The sequence below is a fragment of the Erpetoichthys calabaricus genome, chromosome 12, assembly GCF_900747795.2.
Source record: "Erpetoichthys calabaricus chromosome 12, fErpCal1.3, whole genome shotgun sequence".
In the NCBI taxonomy this organism is placed as follows: domain Eukaryota; kingdom Metazoa; phylum Chordata; class Cladistia; order Polypteriformes; family Polypteridae; genus Erpetoichthys; species Erpetoichthys calabaricus.
Window position 1 is genome coordinate 67,311,592 of NC_041405.2, and position 17,423 is coordinate 67,329,014.

Here is a 17,423-nt window from a genome sequence, read left to right on the forward strand (position 1 = left end):
ATATATATATATATATATATATATATATATTGTCACACAGACAGTCAGTAAGCCCGAAGGTGAGTGAAATATTGAGAGGCAGAGGGTCAATCTGCAGTACTAAAGCTTCTCTCTCTCTTTCTTAAGACAAAAGGAAGAAAATTAAACCTACCTTACTTCCAGGTTCCAAGATGGCCACCAGAACGTCACCTCCGGCATCATCTGGTGACGTAATTTCAGGCTCCAACCTATGACGTCACTTACTTTCTCCAGTTAATGACGTCACTTCCACCCATACATCACTTCCTGTCACTTTTGACGACATCGCATCCATCTGTCAGCTTCAATGTCATTTCCTGGTAACTCATTTCCGCCCGCAATCTTTGTTTTGTATAAAGCCACCATTTTGTAAAAGCCGTTGTAATGTACTGTGATAGTATTTTTGATCACCATATTTTTGCCTATTCGTTTTGCTGTAGGATGAAGCCAGCTGTCGAAATAGGCAACCAGCCCACATGGGAGTGACTCTTATCTCACTGAGAGGGAATCTGGCTTGCTTTTCTGCCCTGTTTTGAAGGCCTCACATCTTTTTTTTGTCATTTTTGTGTGTGTGAATTATAAAACCAACACAGTTTCTTGTTCCTTCTGGGTAATTTTCAAAATGCTCCCTGGCAACTTGAGACATATAAACTCCTCTGGCATGTCCTAGATATCCTGTTAGTAAACTGTCTTCAAGACACCTCCAAAAGAGGATATCCTGGGTTCTATTGCCAAAGATGTGCCTTCAACGTCATTATTAATTGCTTTACTGAAGTGAAAAATTACAGAATTGATCATTATTTATCCATAATTTTATCAGAATGCATGTGCTCTTTTAGTGGGTGATAATTCTTCAAAAGTACTATTGACCATCTTTAGTAAGAAGAATTTGAACTTTAGTGTGGCTGAATAAATATGAAATCTAAGAATAACTTAATTGAAATGAAAGATTTTCACTCAAAAGCAACCCACAAAACTATTGTAATTGTTACTTGGTTACTTTTTGTTAGTTTAACTTAAGACATTTTAGTTGTATTTACCTCAAATTACCAAATCTCATTTATTTAAGTCATTTTTGTGGAAGTAGTTGAAGAAAAAGTTTTAGGTGAGTCCAACAAAATATTTTTTTTTATTTTGTGCCAGAATGAAGGAAGTGCAGAAAAAGGAAAAACAGTGCTTTGCGTTGACAGTGCAGGTGAGCAGGAAAGACAAGTGGGTGTGACGCTAATGAGGGAATAAGCAATTTAGTATTCGCATGAGGAGTTCCGAACTAAACGCCTTTCCTCATTAGTAGCAAACGTGCAAGTTAATGGAGCACCTGTTTCACCTAGGATAAGTGTGAGCTGTGCAAAGGCAGAGGGAAAAAGAGGGAGACTAGTTTGTTTGGTTAGTTGAGGATGTCCACTTGCAAGAACAGTTACAAATGACCATGGGAAGAGCAAGAGACTGTAAGACTGGTCTGAATGATCTGGAGCAGCAAGACGTTCCCAGTTTTGAATGAAGCGTCATACCCGCGATGTGAATAAAGGGGCAGGAGAGACGACTGTGACAGAACAATCTGAAGGTTGCAGTTTTAGAGCAGTTGACAAGGCCGAGTTTGGAGTGAAGTGCATGAGGAAAGCTGAAGCAGAACAATGAAGACAGGAGAGAATTGTGGTCTGCCAGGCCTTCGGGGATGCAATGCATTTATCATTGGGAAGGAGGCAAGCCAAGTGATGTGGTAACTGTTTGCTGATCTGGGTCCAAAAGTATGCTCCATCAGAGGCTGGAACAACAGACAGGATTTTGTTAGACATGCTGCTGATGGATTTTTACTGGTTTATTTATGATATCCTCTTTTTATGCACTGTTTTTATGAACGTTTATTTATTGAATATTTATTAATCTACAATTTGGGCACTTTCCTTTATTTCTGATGTAAATAAATACACACTTTAATTTTGTTTTCTGTGTCTCTCACTCACCGTTGGCCCATCCTCTGTAAACAGACTATCTAGGAGGTCAAAGTTCCACTTGAGTGTCAAGTATGCCCTGGTACAATGACCTCTGACAGTACACATGAATGACAAAATGCAAATGGGATACATGCTTGATCACAAAAACAACTTGTACATAAAAGCATACGTTTATTTGTTTTTCTTTAATTACTAAAAACTGACATTTAGGGTCTTAAAGGTGGTAGATCCCTCTTGACTAGGTTTTTTCAATTAATTGTACACTTAAATCCTTTTGAAAATGTTCTTTATTTTGTCAGCTGATAAAATAAAGTAAAATGTATAAAACTATGTACTTACTGTAGCTTGTTTTAATGCTGAGCTAATACACTCTTAAATAAGCAACAGCAGAAACAAGCCTATAAGAAAACAAACAGCACAATTAATTTACCTTCACCTTTATTATTTAGGATTTGTTAGCTTTGGAGCAAACAGCTTTAAAAACTCATCCACTCCCAACTTGTATTATGTTGAGTGTAGTTCACTCTCCACCCTGCTTCACTTTTTTTCACCCTCTTTGTTGACACTTTCTTTATATCTTTCTTGTCTTCTCCTGGATCTCAGTACATGCAGTAAAGGAGAAATTGCTCCTTAGGTGGTGAGAAGATATACACACAAGTCTTGCAAGCTCATCTCATCGATAGTACCTTCTCATCGTTGTCAGGCTTTGAAGAAACCAGCTCCTGATCTTTCTTCTTGTATGCGGTGCCGTTCCAGCATATAAGGACAGCAGAAATGAATTCATCATTAGGCACATAATCACATAAATATATCCTCTTGACATTTTACTCAGAAGATACTGGAATGTGGGATTGAAAAGACTTCCTTTACAGAAGTAAAAGATTGAAACCTGCACTTGAAAGGGAGACAAAAATACCAATCTAATGAACAATTGATTGCATCATAATAACCTAGTGTTCTCTTAAAATGCATTGGTCAATATTGCAAAGCTTTTGAAGGAGGAGGGCCAAGAAGTATCATAAAAGAGTATTTAACAATCAACCTAGATTCTCAGATTTCTTTTTTTTTTTTGTTCTGTTTTGCCTGTTGTGTATTTTGTGGCATTTTTTATTTCAGTTGCCTTCCTTCCTGAAATGTCAATGGACTGCAAGTTTAAAACACAGCTGCTGGACTTTGGTTACTGATTTAAGTGTGAGATTGCATTATGGCTCAGATCACTCAAGTTTTTAAAAACTGTATTAACTTAGAAAATTGCTAATGTTAACTTAACTGTATATCTTTTATAAAAGAGTCAGAAAACTATCATCTTTTTGCAGTAGTCTTCTGATTGTGCCAAATACTTGCCATCCAACTCTTACTAATTGTTCATTTTTAGGTCTATGGTTACTGCTCAATGTAACACAATAATTAGGTCTCATCCATCCATCCATGAGCGAGCCTGCGTAATCCAGTTTTGTCTTTGACTCAAGTTTAAAAGACACCGTTGCCATTCAGAGGGTCAACAGAGACATTGAAGCCTGGCTCACCAGGGTCAACAAGTCAGACCTTCCTGGCTGATTCAAAGTATAGATTTTACGTGGTTCCACTAACAACAGCTGAGTCCCTGGAAAGGAAGCTCGACAGTTTTCTCTGCATGTGGCTGGGCTTCCACCACAGCCTCAGCAGTGTAGCTTTATATGGGATCAGTAACATCTTGCAGCTTCCATTTGGTGGCCTCATAGAAGAGTTTATGGCTACGCATACAAAAGAAGCTCTACAGTGTACGGACTCCAGTGACCAGAAGGTATCATCAGTGGGCACTGAAGTAAGGACAGGGTGAAAATAGAAGGTAGAGAAAGCAGTGGAGGTGACAGAATCATGCCTAATGCAAAAGGTGCTGGTGGGCAGCATAACAGTTGGCAGAGCATGTGTTGGATACTTCCCAAAGATGCAGGTTGGCAAGGCCCAGTGCAAGGAGAAACAGTATCTTATCCAGGAAGAGGTTCGAGCAGACGTGGAGGAAGAGCAGCTGAGCACGACAGTGGGGCTTAGACAGCAGGGAGCACGGACTGCAGCACAGGATTACTTCAACTAACATCATGCAGGAAGATTTTTATCATGTCCAGGTCCTTGTGCAAGCTGTCTACAATGCTCTACCTAGCCCAGCAAACTTACACATCTGAGTCAAAAGTGAGACACATTTCTGTCCTCTGTGCTCTCATCTTGTGATCCTCATTCTTAGAACATCTCCTCAACAAAGGCCTTTGGGGAAGGTCGCTATCGCTGGAGAGAAAACCTGCCCACAACCAAAAATGAGGACAGGTCTTCTCTCCGTAGCCCCTGACTGGTAGCTACATGTTGACCTGGATAAACAGCTGAAGTTTCTGCAACATGTTGTTATGACATCACTCAGGCCAGACATGATCATCATCTCTGAGGTGACAAAACACCTGATTAAGCTGGATCTCACAGGGCCCTGGGAAGAATGTATAGAAGAAACAAACAAGAAAAAACAGGCCATGTACCAGGAACTGGTGGAGAAGTGTTGGGACAGAGGCTGGAAGGTGCTCTGTGTGACCATAGAGGTTGGCTGTAGAGGTTTTGCAGAACATTCATTCTGCAAAATCCTCAATCAACTGGGCATTACAGGAGAAGCAAAGTGTAAGGCCCATTAAACCAGTGAGCAAAACCACAGAGAAAACCACCAGGTGGCATTGGATTAAAAGGGCTGATTCATGGGTTCCTGCTGCTGGGATGCAAGTCAGGGCTTTATCAACCCCGGCTGGGTGACCTGGGTGAGGTTGAAAGACCTGAAACACCCCATGGAACATCCATGACGATGAGTCCTTGAGCATCCATGATGATGAGTCCTTGAGCATCCAGAAGAGGTATGCAGGGTTCTCCATACGTTGAAACATATAAATGAGTTTTGAAAACTAATTTCCAAAACTGCTCATCTTGCATTAGCCATTTAACATGTATTCTGTGATGATTGGCTATTTTCCAAATATTCATAACAGTCCTTCTCTTGCTTCAAAAATGCTTCAGTTTCCACAGAAAATTACTCTCTGTCCTATAGGTAAATATTTTTTAGTTTCTTAATCCATTATTTTTATTTTTAATTTACCAATTTTACTTAGTCACTTTGAAGTTATATTTTAATTAGTTGAGTGTCTAGGATTATCATTAACGCCTCCTAGGCTACTGGTATATCTTTAAGTTCAGCAAGTAAAGTCATTTGTTTTTCCACTGTGCTGCAGGGCTGGGACATTACAGTCACAGAAGGGAAAGACTCGTGACAAGTGCTGTGTGAAACTGTTACATTTAGGAAGATTGCTCCTGTCAGACTTAACTGATTTATTTATAGAAAGAATGGATATGGTGGTCTAACAGAAAGTGTGCAAAAATATTTGCCTTGATTTGAAGATTATATTTGATTTAGTGCTCATGAAAGACTACTAGTTGAAAACAGAAGCACAAAAGATGGATAAATGATTAGCTGAAAGAAAGAAATCAGGGAATGATTGCTAGGTGTGCAACCTTGAGCTGGAGAATAGCTATGATGAAATAGGGCCTTTTTTGTCCCTTCCCAAGTTATTTAGTTATTTAATAACAACCAAAGTGAAATTTGTACGTAAATAAATCATGTAGGCAAGTTACATTGCTAAAAGCAGATAAAGCAGCCACTGCAGTTTGAAGAAATCTATATGCCAAATGTATAAAGGAGATACAACTGAATGTCAGAAGAATGTCATGGACATGAGGCAAAGAAGCATAAAGTTTTACTAAAATATAAAGTGAAAAGATGATAGCTTATAGCTTTCCTATATGAAAGGAGAGGTGGATTTACAGTGTCTGTTTTCAAGCACTGTTTGGTGGTTATAAGTCCATACAATGCTAACTTATAACTCTGAATCTCTTGTATACGAGAGGAGAAAACATTAAAGTTGTACAAGCAAAATCTAAACTAGAGTTCTCATACAGTGACAACACATATAAACCGCCCACTGATATCTGGACTGCTGTGGAATTGATCACTGTGAATACCTGAATTTCTCTAGCCCTGGAAAACAGGAAGATACAAGGGGTGTTTAAGTTTATGAAGGTTATAAACAAGATACATTGTTCAAGTTTTATTTCTGGAAGTCTAAAAGCAATGCCTTGACTACTAGAATAAAAAAAATCATATGTTACTGGTTCAAAACAAGAACAAAGACCCTTCACAAAGACAGTCACTAATTGTTTCTGGACTTTTGGGACGTCTTGTGAACAGAAAATGCGGAAGAGTGTTAAATGGCTGATGCCCACCTCACATCTAATTTCTTATGTTTTGTTGTCTCATCTTTCTATTTTATAGGCTATAAAGATGATCATTTTCAGTTGCAACAACTCACCCAATGCATCAATTTTACTCTTAGTTGCGCTTGTTTTGGCCCTTTGATGGGCATCTGTGTCAACCAAAACTTCTCAGTCTATCTATTATGTCAGGTCAAACACAGTCTCATTGTTCCCACTAGATTTTGCTGAGATTTATCATTTTAATTTAAAACTTTCAATTGTTCAACTTTGCATCAGGCTTAATGAACCAGAAATAATGTGACATGAGAAAAAAGCTGAACTATGTCAAATTTTAGACAACTTGGAAAACAGACAGCATCCATTTTACCTCTTGAATATAAATCAGTGTAACCTGATTAATTCTAGCTCTGAAAGACATGCATTGTGGACTGAATTCTTGCATATCATTTGTTTTATTTTAACTTTTTTAGTATGTATTTACTGTTTACTTCTTCTGCTAACCCGTGCATTTTAAATTTTAACTTACTTTCTGTAATGTTGATAACGCACAGTATGTTAGAAAAAATATGAAGCATTTAAGATAATTTAGTTTTAGAATTATTGCAATTCTTAGTGTGTGTCAAAGCAATTAAATAATTTATCATGTAGTATCATATTTAATTAAAGTACCCTATAAATAAAATGCATTATTATTATTATTATTATTATTATTATTATTCTATGTGGGTGGTCCCCAAGAGGTGGGGCCATCCTGACATCACCACTCCAGAGCCTCACTCTAACTATTTAAGCCAGAGAAACAGGAGCTCTAGCAGCTGAAGTTGCTGGAAAGAGTTAAGGTATGCAGCTTTCTAAATATTGGTTTTTGATCTTTTAGCTCAGTTTATTGGATTCTGTTTTCTGGATTGTGTTTGTGATTTGTTTTCTTGTGGATTGCTTTTTTTTGTAGCTCCTTATTTCTCTTTGGTAGGCCTTTTCTGGCCAGCTTTTGCTCTTTCATAAAATATCACTTTTTATTATTATTCCTTGCTGCCTTTTGACCACATGCTAGAGTTTTTATGGTTTCTTCTCCTTATAAGGCATTTTGGGGCTGTTTAGAGTTATACTGAACTGTTAAACCAGTTTTCCCCACATTGGGCCTAGTCAGGTTGAAGACTACAGATAGATTTTTGAGACTAACTGGTCTGTGACAAGCCTCTTTGGAGCTGGGTATTAAAGCTTTATGCTCTATTGTGGAGGCCTCAAGCCCCTTTTTGCCAAGTTTGTTTCTTACTCACAACACTCATATACTCACTTGCACTCATTCTCATTGGCCCATGCGGAAGTTAAGACCCAAACTTTTACATACCTCAGAAACCAGACAGGAGGAAACTTCATCACAGAAATCTTTATTACTCTTTGAAGATGGAGCCCTTCGTACTGCAGCTTGCGTCAAGTCTCACCTCTCCTTTCATTTACTTACAATTTATAGCAAAGTATTTGCATTTAATATGATTGGGTCTGTAATACAGCACTGTATGTGACTATCAGCACATTCACCATCATAGAACACAGCTTCCAGCATGCTGGGCATTATTCCTTGTAAATTGGCCTGTTACCTGACAATAGGCTGTCAACTTTGTGCAATGCCTTACTAAACAGCAGCCACAGTTATCAGGAAGTTACCAAGCAGCCCAAAACCCTTAATGCTTTATGCCTAAAAATCTTCATTCTTTATATTCACAATTCAGACTCTACAGCCATGTGCGAGTATTTTTGGATTATGAGTATAGCTTTAAATGATTTCAATGCTGTCAAATGTGCAACCAGGCTAATGTATAGCAAAAGAGAGAGGGACATTTTGGAGTTAAGTGTGTCGTGTTTGGGCAGAAGAGAATTTAAGAGAAAAGACCTTTATTATGGCCTTCAGAGGAACCAGTATTAAGGCTTTATTCTGTATTGGAGCTTCTATTTGAACACTAAGCAAACCAGACAACTTCCTTGTTGCATGTCTTGCTCTAGCTTTATTCCTGATATTAAAAGAACTCAAAGACATCTTGTTTTGTGGGATTCAGCAGTAGAAAAAGAGGTGCACTGGCTGGGATGGAGCTGGACACAGGATAGAGAAAGAACACAAGAGCAAGTGAGTAGGTGGCTTTAAATGAACATTTAATAAGTGCCTTACATGGTACAGCCAGCAGCTGACCCCACAGAGAAAGCTCTAAAGCAAACAGAGAGTGTGTTTCCTCCATATTAAAAAGCAGTGTGAAAGAGAGTGTTCCTGTGGTGGAAATGGCCCCAAAGAATACAACACACTCTGAATGGTCACAAGTGTTATTAAACATAGTAATATGCTCTTGAACTCCTTTTTACCGTGTACTTGTTGTGTTGTTATTGCATGTTGTGGTAAATGAGCATAAGCACATCACGGTGGCATTGAACAAATACACTGGTGTGTGACAACATGCAGGCCATTTTCCCATACAGAAGGAATACCATGTGCAAATGATTTATTCAGTGTTCATTAGTTACTTCTTAAAGTGGGTTGATGTGCAAAGTTTTGAGTGACAATAACAACAACACTATCCCATTTAGAGAAACAAAACAATCCACTGGAGTATTCTTATTTAAAGGAAACATGACTATGGATTTAAATCATGCTTATTTAATATTTATTTTATTTATTTATTTATTTATAAAGCACTTTAAAAACAACCTCATGGCTAACCAAAGTGCTGTACAAAGAAAAACAACACATAAACACATAAGAGCTGAAGACATTCTTAATAGAAATTATAAAAAGTATACAAATAGCCACCATATTATACAGGGTTAAAAGCCAGAGAGTAAAAATGTGTTTTTAAAAAGGATTTAAAGGCAGCTAGTGAAGGAGCCTGCCTAACATGCAATGGCAAATCGTTCCAGAGTTTTGGGGCTGCAACTGAAAATAGACAGATAATAACTGTTTAACATCAATGTCCATTATGTGTTTGTCCTGTGAGTTGACTGCTGCACATTCTACTTGGCCAAAGTGACAAAAAACAGAGAATATAAATTTTTATGCTCCACTCAAGAGTTAAAATGATAAATAATTATTTACATAAATCATTTTTAAAGTAGCATCAATAAAATGTTTTCACTGTGTAGGCGTGGTGAAATACTGCATGTTTCCATTAATTCAAATGTGTAACAGTTATATTAATTCTCTTAGTTGCTGTATGTTAAGGGCATATCAATTAATTCTCTTATCTTTTTTGTTTACTTTTTATGACTTCACATAAAAATGATTGAATTATTAAAGGATCTCAGCACTTTTTGAACCCACTGACTCCAATATAGTGTTACAGGATATTGCAGTCTGTCCTTTCACTACTGGTATAAGACCAGAAACAGCCCAGATCTGAAAAGGGCACACTTGCGCCCACATTCACATCTACATTCACCTACAGAGCCGTGTATAGCCATATTAGAATCATCTTTGTAATGTGGAAGAGAAGTCATGGTGAAAAAGTTGCAAACTCCTCAAAGTAAGTTAGTTGAGAATTTGCACCTAATATGCTAAAATTGCTTTGGAACTGCTATTTCATTTATTTATTTATTTATTTATAGCCGTTTCTGTCAAATTAAATCAAAATGGTAAAAAGCTTTTAGAATTGTGAACATTCATTTATCTTTTGTGTTCCCTGTAAATGATAAAGGTTTTCCTGTTCATCCAGTAATAATGACTTTCCTTCCACCACTATCAAGTCCATATGTAACAGTGGTAGATCATCTTGCACTGTCTATGTCTTCACTGCAAGTTGCTTCCTTATCACGACCAGGGCACAGATTCAGGTTAATATCAACTCCATTTCACTCTGAAGAAACTTGAAGTGAGACTTGTGAAATATTTCCATTTGAATCTTGTTCAGCATTCCTGTACTATTGAAGAGCGGAATGTGGTACAGACCCTGAAATAATGCATCTATTTGTGCAAATACTGTACACTCTTGCTTTTTATTTAACACTTGCAATTTGTATGACAGCATAGTCTGATGCTCTGGTTTTGTTAAAGACGTATGTAGTGTGGAAACTGGCTCGGACACAGACAGGCAGACACGCTTATGTCACCCAACACACGTTTATTTACAGTATTTACACGGTCCTTATTGTGCTCACAAACCCCAAAGACCCCAAAGTCCTGGCCACAACACAATGCCTTCTCTCTCTTCAGGCCGCCTCCTTGCCGTCCTCCCGACATCATCTTCCTTCCTCCCGACTCTTGTCCATGACTGGAGGGAGGCGGCCCCTTTTATACACACCCGGATGTGCTCCAGGTGCTCCCCGGCAATCTTCTACTGGCACTCCCCAGTGTGGCAGAAGTGTCGGCTGTGTTCCTGGAAACACTCCGGGTGTCCTTTCTTCTCTTCCCCCCAGCACTTCCGGGTGTGGAGGAAGCGCTGGGGTCCAGGGTCCCCAAGGCATCAGGGCACCCCCTGGCGGTGGCCACAGGCCCCTACAGGGTAGAGCTTCCAAGCTCTGTACCCGTGGCCCCCAATACAACCAGGGCGGACGCCCCCTCACGTTCTGGAGGAGGAATGAGCCCTCCTCCTGTCCTCCTGGGCGTCCCGGCCGGGCGTGAGCCCCGTCCAGGTGCCACAGTAGATTTAATGAAAGAAATGCTAAAATGCCTAACATAATTATTTCAATTTACTTTAAAGGTCTTGCAGGTGTCAAGGCTTTTAGGTGCCTTTGTCTTAAAATTGCAAATTAGTTACAAGTAGGTTTGGCTTCACCCTTAGTCCCTCATTTTGATTATTTTTATTTTAATCACATGATAGGAAGGGCACTGAAACCCAGAGTGAGTCTAACTAGAGGCCTTTAGTCTAGCAATGTGCACATTTGCTCTTGCTAAACCTCTTTGAGTTTCCAAAAATGTATGTGTAAGCATTTTGGCTGGTAGCAATCTTTTGTGTTACTTTTGTACTCTGCTCTCTTTAGCACTTTTGATAGCTCTACCTGATTTTGGACATTAATGCAATATATTTCATTTTACTTTTTCCCCATTACTTGAATCCTGCCTGCTCATCCCAGTCTACACTCTATAAATGGAGCACGGCCTTGGCCCTTTTCCTCATGGCACTGCTTTCTTTTCTTAAGAGACTGAAGGAGAAGCCTTATGCCGTAGTAGCTATGGCCTTCAAAGCGTCAGGCATCGTGCTACCATTGTGAAAAACATGCATTTTCTCACTGTCCCAAACTGGGCATTTTTTATTATTTCATAAATTAACTTTTCCAGCTTGCAGTTCTCTATAAGCTATGCATAATCATTCTTTATGGTCTTTTATTGTATAAAACTGCAATGCTTTGTCTCAGTGAATCAATGCATAATAATATCAGGAGTTCCACATTTGTCACCATTTTTCTTTTTGTTACTGAACTTATTTACTGGTTGCAAATAGACAGAGACTCTCCCTGCAGCAGGACAAAATCACACACACACCCACACCCACACCCACATAAAGCTCATTCACAATCAACAGCTTAGCCCATTCATGTCTTTTGGTTATTGGAGGAACTAGGGCTCTGTGTCCTTCTGAAAGAAGTAATAACCAAAGTGTCACCAAGGCACATCTACAATTCTGTACATACAGAACAACTCCTTTATTTAGTAAGAACGTTTGTTTAAATGCCAATTGAATAGCAGGGTAGGGTGAAGTTGGGGGGGGGGGGGGGGGTCATTTGAGATGCTTTTTTTTCTCAAAAATAGCAAAAGAATAGAATTTAACATCCACATGGGAAAGGAAAAAACAGTAGTTTGTTTAATCCTAAAGTATAAATTTAACTTAATGAGGTGCTGAAGAATTAATGTGTCTGGAAATCTGCTTTGTCTCCGTCCTTTCTATACAGATGTCTGCTTCACTGCCACTGGAACTTTATTCTCTTGGTCTGTACAAATGCCAACCCATTTAACGCTCAATGGCCTTTTGTCTTTTTTTGTAAGCTTGCTGATCATTGCAGACAAAAGTGTTTCCTGCTGTAGCCTGCAATGACAATGGCACATCTCCACTTTGTCACTGTGAGTACTGTTTTCTTTGATTCTATATTCTGATTTATCCATAGGTATATGTTGAATAAGACTACCTTGTTATAAGCCCAGTTTTGTTTCTGATCAAGATTTTATGTAACCATTAGGTTTGTAAACTGTGCCACTCAAACATGACATGAATGATCTAGTAAGCATTAAAGAAAGCCATTTATTTACCCTGCAGGATCGTTGCACCTTGGAGTTATAAGTAATTAATTGCACTTTTATGTTGAGAAGATAAAACTTGCCTTATTTGTTTTTTTTTTCTTTTGTTGTATCCCTCAACCCCAGCATTTCATAGGTAATAATATGACATCAGATTACAGTGGTAGTGAAATAGAGCAATCTGCAATTCTTATTACTGTATCCACATTAGTAAATGCAACTAGTGACAGACAGCTTCTGAACAGTGCAATGATTTCATATACAACACACACAAAGTTAAAGCATGGATGAAAAAAACAGTTTAGCAGATTTTTTTTTTTTACAGCACTTATCACAGTGCACTCCATCGGCAAAACATGATAGACGAAAAAGCCAATGTAGTGGCTTCATGTTACACTGTACACTAAAATGTAAAAAACTGTAGCTCTTAAATCTGATGGGCACAAGTATCATAACGTAGTCTCTGTTAGATTTAACTATCCAATCAATCACTTACAATGTGCATATGTTCTCAGCCTAATTTCTAAATACTAATTCCTTTTGTAAGAAATGTATAAATTCATTTTGGTATATTCTGGAAAGTAAGATGCATGATGCAAGATACCTTTATTGTCACTGTACAATACAATGAAATTGTATGCTTGCTCGTTTGGAGCAAACCTATAGATGCATTGGATAAAAGTATATAGGAGTAGACAATAAATTAAGTAAATATTAAACTATGAGAAGCACAGTTACTATTAAGTTTCAAATATACAGAGTAAAGGTAAACATGTAAGTATAAATAGATAAATAATAAATTATGTCACAGTGAGGATTACAGTCAGTGTAATGGTCATGAGTTCCACATTGGTCATGAAAAGTGTGTGACTGTGTGTGGTTGATTCAGAAGTTCAGTTCAATCAGTGATATTTCCTGTGATAGGAAGGTGGAGTGATCGCTGTGCATTTAATAGACTGATTGCTTTGGGGTAGAAGCTGTTCTTCAGCCTGGTATTGCAGGCATGCAGGGCTCTGAGGCACCTTTCACAGAGCAGAGGAGAAAAAATGCTATGGCTGGGGTGGGTTGGATCTGTACAGATGTTATTTGATTTTCTGCTGCAGCGTGTAGTGAAGATATCTTCCAATGATGGTAGCTGAACACCAGTATTTCTCTGAGCCATTTTGATGAGGGTCTTCCTGTTCTCTTACCTTGCTGTAATTACATTGTACTACTGTATAATTCTTAATAGACAAATAGAGCTTTATTTGTCCCAAGGGGATATATGGCTTTCAACAGAAGCCCTTTAAATAAATACATACATAAATATAGAGATAAATATATATATATGTACATACACACTATCATCTGAACACACACAAGAATGACTGAAAATAAAGAAAACTTCTGACTTGGCTGTCAGAGACACAGTGTGGCATTAAACAGGTGCATTGCTGAAGGTTTAAAGGAGCCCTGTAGCATTTCTTGACACACCCCCTGCCGAATAATTAATTGGCTGAAAGTACTTAGTGTCACCTATTCAGAGAAAGGATGTGGAGCATTGTTCATAATGGTACTCAGTTTTGTTTTATTTTTCTCCTTTGCTATTACCTCCAGGGGGTCCAGAGTACATGCTGTCTTAATTAGCTTGTTAATTCGATGAGCCTCTCTTGAAGTAATGTTACCAGTCCAGTACACCCCAGCATAGAAAATTGCACGGGCCATCAGAGTTATAGAAAATGTGAAGGATGTCACTTCCTACATTAAAGGAATACAGTCTCCTAAGTATGAAGTGCCTGCTCTGCCCCTTATTATATAGTTTCTCTCTATTCCGAGACCAGCCGAACCTGTCATTGATGTGGACCACCAAGTAGTTGTAGAAGTGCACCACCTCTACATCCACTCCCTGAACAGTGACCAGACAGACGCTCTTCAGTGCAGCGAAAGTCTATAACCAATTCCTTGGTTTTGCTGATATTAAGGTGCAGACTATTCTCTTTGAACCAAGAAACAAAGTTCTCCACCTGACTCCTGTTCTTTCTATTACCCCAATAAATGCAAATCATCTGAGAAGTTCTGCAAGTGACATGACCTGGTGTTATATTTATAGTTTGAAGTGTACAGAATGAAGAGAAAAAGAGAAGACTGTTCCTTGTGGTTCTCCAGTGTTGCTCACATCCTTATCAGAAACACAGTCCTTGAGTCTCACAAACTGCAGTCAGGACACCAGAAGCTCATCCACCTGTGTACCTCTGAGTTTACCCCTTGACAGGGATGGCTGAATGTTATTGAAAGCACTAGTGAAATCAAAAAAACATAATCCTCACAGTGCTGCCAGCTTTGGCCAAGGGAGAATAGGCCTTGTGGAGCAGATAATTTCATCTTCCTCTCCAATCTTTGTCCAATAGGCAAACGCAGTACGTCCAGGTGGTCTACCACATGCGGACTCTTAATCCAGGCCAAGTTTGTCAAAGGTGTTCATGATGTGAGAAGTAAGGGCCACTGGTCTGTAATCATTAGGTGAAGAGGCACCTGCCTTCTTTGAAATAGGAGCAATATGGATGTTTTCCACCGTATCAGCACTTTCCAGAAACATTAGGGATAAAATGATCAGGTGACAGAGGGCATCACAAACGTTGGTCAGCACAGGCCTTAAGAACACAAGAACTGACTCCATCTGGTCCTGCAGCATTTCCTGTGTGTAGCTTTCCCAGTTCCTTATTTGGTCTTCAGTTATGGACAGCCCATACTGATGGCTAGAGGCGGACTTGTCACTGGACATTCCAGTGGATGTGGCAGAAATTGTCGATATAGTAAGGAAGCCTTTAGAAGAAGGTGGCAGTGGGAGGGAAAATCTATTAAAAAAAGTGGGTCAGGGTGTTAACTTTGCCCACATCCCCTTCTAGCACTTGAGTCATGGATTGCTTAATTCCAGTCATTTTTCCCAGTTCATTCAAGACTTCGTCCATGCTATTCAGTGTAAGTTTGTTTTCTGTTTTAGCTTTGTAAAATTCCTTCCTTCACTCTGCTGTGCCTCCTTCAGAGCTTATTTGTCACCAGATTTGAATGCTGTCTTTATCTTATTCAGGAGACCTTTCAGCTCCTTAGTAATCCAGGGTTTGTTGTTTGGAAAGCAACAAACTGTCTCTAAGGTTACTATAGTGTCAACATAAAAGAGATAATGCAGTGAATATCAATTCCATTCATGTCGATATCCTCGATATCATCCCATTGTGACACATTTCCCCGTTCTCTCATTTGAAAGTGGAGGGGTGGCTCGGAAGACGGGATCTGCACCAGCAATTGGAAGGTTGCCAGTATGAATCCTGTAAATGCCAGAAGAAAACTTGGGGACTGGTGGCAGGATTGGCACTCCAGCCACGGTTAAAAAAAAAAAACAAAAAAAAACCTCACACTATTCCAGTGTGGCGCTGAGGTGTCACCCACTCCACCAGGTGGTTCATTGTGTGGTGGGTGTGGCAATGCACTATTAGCACATACTCCCAACCTCTCTCTCTCTCTCTCTCTATCTCTCTCTCTCTCATTTGGAAGCAGTCTTCCAGAGTGATTTCAGCCTCACCACTTTTAAGTAGCCTTCAGGTCTTGCCTTGATCTGTAAATTTAAGATTTATTTTAAATCCATCTATCCAATTTTTAGTAACTACTATTAGTGACAACCCAGAAGCCAGATTAATTCAAATCTTAAATAAGATTAGTAACTAGTAAAAAAAAAAAAGTTCAGTAACAAAAAAAAATGGTGACAAATCTGGAACTCCTGTAAATTGCTGTTGCATGTGCAGTGTCTGGAAGTTTGGAAAATGATACTGGGATTGCTTTTGAGTCAATGAACAAAACTCATTTTTTAAATTTTCTAACTGTTAAATGTTTCTCCAAGGTCATATGTCATAAACATCGGATTAACCCTAAGAAACCATTATGAACTGAAATGGAGCTGGGTCAGCATGTTTCATTTTTTGACAGTTGTTAGGCAAAACTAAGTAAAAATGTTCAAACTGACAAACAAAATCATAATACTAAACATCACTTCCCAACATCTTTTTATTAGTTTCTTAAAAACAACATGATTCATAGCCTAAATGCCAGAAAATGTCTCTTTACTTGCAATATAGCAAATATGAATTTTATTTTTTTGTGCTGTTTGTGTAATTATGAGAAATAATAAACTGCCTCTCCTGGGCAACAGATAAATATTAAATGTGATGCAGTCATTTAATACAAAACTCACCCATCAAGTAAGGTCCATTCAAGTACTTCTTCACATCCCAATATGAAGATGTCCCGGCATTTTAAATATTTTTAAAGAAGAGTAAGATATCCACATAATAGACAACAAGTACATACGTACAGTGCTCACATCAAGACCTGCAAAGTTATGACACTAAGAATACTTTCTAAAAAACGCATTCATTTTTATTCATATTTTTAACAATGTAGTTGTTCATTTACACTAGTTGTGTTATTTGCGAAGCACTTTTAGCAGTACTTCCTATGCTAAAAAGTATTATTTAGAGATTCACAAATTAAATGTTTAATAGTAATTGCATTTTAAGAGATGTATAAAGCAAGATCATTGACTGTAATGCAACTATTTATATTTGGTGGCTTGCAAAAACAAATAGTTGAAAAGTAATACTGATTTTTGTAGCATCTTGTTATGTTGTGGAAAATAAAGATATCATATTCAGTAATTTGATTAAAATTACTAAATCTTCTTTATATTATCTTAAACTGTGTGTTTATTTTAAAAATGTAATCCACTTTTCTGTATGATTTTAACTTTCAATTTATTTTGACCCCATTCTGCTTTAATCCCTGTTCCATTTTTCTCATTTTTTTTTTGTTTTGCTGCATTAACTGCTTTAACATTTTTTTAATGAAAGACACTATTGAAATAAAGTCCACTATTATCAATGATATCATTAATACCTGCCAAATGTATGTGGAGTTTGGCATATTGTATT

General features: G+C 38.2%; 1 long non-coding RNA gene across 1 annotated transcript in view; it reads left to right on the plus strand.

Annotated features, from left to right (window-relative positions):
- The first annotated feature begins 7,025 nt into the window (after positions 1–7,025).
- LOC127529944 (uncharacterized) overlaps positions 7,026–17,423 on the plus strand; it is a 49,339-nt gene continuing 38,941 nt past the window's right edge. Inside the window, exon 1 of the long non-coding RNA XR_007936545.1 lies at positions 7,026–7,090. This is a non-coding gene — a long non-coding RNA (uncharacterized LOC127529944). The remainder of the gene's footprint in view (positions 7,091–17,423) is intronic.